The sequence below is a fragment of the Dioscorea cayenensis genome, chromosome 19 (assembly GCF_009730915.1).
Source record: "Dioscorea cayenensis subsp. rotundata cultivar TDr96_F1 chromosome 19, TDr96_F1_v2_PseudoChromosome.rev07_lg8_w22 25.fasta, whole genome shotgun sequence".
NCBI classification, from domain to species: Eukaryota; Viridiplantae; Streptophyta; class Magnoliopsida; order Dioscoreales; family Dioscoreaceae; genus Dioscorea; species Dioscorea cayenensis.
Genome location: NC_052489.1, coordinates 17,293,240 through 17,294,812, shown reverse-complemented (window position 1 = coordinate 17,294,812; position 1,573 = coordinate 17,293,240). Strand labels below are relative to the sequence as shown.

Below are 1,573 nucleotides of genomic sequence, written 5' to 3'. Positions count from 1 at the left end.
CAAAAGGAATGTTGATGTGCAATTACTTAAATAGACCTAAGAACTTCTTATATTGTTCATCAGTTTGGTCATTCTTCAATCTTGAAGGATAACGAATTCTTGGCTTGTAAGGTGGAGGTGCCACCTCCTTCTCTTTGTGGGCTGTCTCTTCAACCTCCATGACCTCGGGTGCTTCAACATTGGTCTTCTCACTTGGAAGCCTACCTTCAACATCATGACCACTTCTCAAAGTGATCGCCTTCACATATTCTCTTGTATTAGTCTGAGTATTGCTTGGCAAGCTTCCTTGTGGTCTCTCCGATAAAGACTTCATGATTTTCCCCACTTGATTTTCTAAATTATGTAATTAAGCGGTGTGGTTACGAAGTATAGCCTCGACCGATTGGAACCGTGTATCTGATGATTTCACAAATCTAGTTAAGGCTTTCTCAAGATCGGTCATCCGGGTTTCCAAGCCTGAAACTCTATTCTCCACGTTTGGGGCTTATTGTTGTTGAAAACCAGGTGGTGCGGTGGCCTTTTGTTGCCCTTGGTTATTCCATGAGAAATTTTGGTGATTCCTCCAACCCAAATTGTAGGTATTGCTATAAGAATTGCCTTGGTTTCTCATTACATTACCCACATAGTCAACTTGCTCAATGGAAGATGTACCACCAACGGCTATCGGGCAATCATATAGGGCATATCTCTCTCTACATCCATCACAACTCATTACAGCCACCAATCTCAGAGAAGTTATAGTGTCTAACTTCTTACTCAATGCCTCCACTTGGGCCGCCAACGATGTAACCGTATCAACCTCATGGATGCCGGCCACTTTCTTCTTCTCCCTAATATTCCATTGGTAGTTGTTCAACCCAATTTCTTCAATTAATTGCTGGGCTTCTTCAGGGGTCTTGCTACCTAAGGTACCTTCTGCTACTGCATCAAGTAGCTGTCTTGTACTTGGGTTCAAATCATTATAAAAAGTCTGAATGATCATCCACTCTGGAAACCCATGTTGAGGACATTTTCGCAGGAGTTCCTTGAACCTTTCCCATGTCTCAAATAGAGACTCCAATTCCATTTGCACAAAGGATGAGATCTCATTCCTAAGCTTTGTAGATTTTCCGGGAGGAAAATAACGAGCAAGAAAAGCTTCTAGCATCTCCTCCCATGTAGTGATCGATGCTCTAGGTAATGAGTGTACCCACTGCTTCGCTCTCCCCTTCAAGAAAATGGGAAGGCTCTCAACTTGATGGCATCATCCGTAACACTATTGATCTTGAGCATATCACACACATCCAAGAAATTCTCTATGTGACTGTTTAGATCCTCATCGGCCAAACCATTGAACTATGTGGACTTTTGTAACATGTGGATGAATGCCAGCTTTAGCTCAAAATTCTGAGCTATGATTGGGGACCGCACAATGCTAAATTGTGTCCCCAATACTGATGGTCTGACATAATTAGAGAGTGTTCTCTATTGTTCATTCTATTCCGCCATGTTGTCAGACCCTTCAACTTTCACTCCAGCAAGATTCGATGGTTTTTGTACAGGTTCTTTACCCTTTCTTGTGAGTGAATGTTTG

At 42.3% G+C, this 1,573-nt stretch overlaps 1 non-coding gene across 1 annotated transcript; it reads left to right on the top strand.

The window, feature by feature from the left end:
- Window positions 1–992: 992 nt before the first annotated feature.
- Window positions 993–1,099, top strand: LOC120250886. The gene has a single exon (XR_005533218.1). It is a non-coding gene; the product is annotated as a small nucleolar RNA R71 (small nucleolar RNA).
- The last annotated feature ends 474 nt before the right edge of the window (window positions 1,100–1,573 follow it).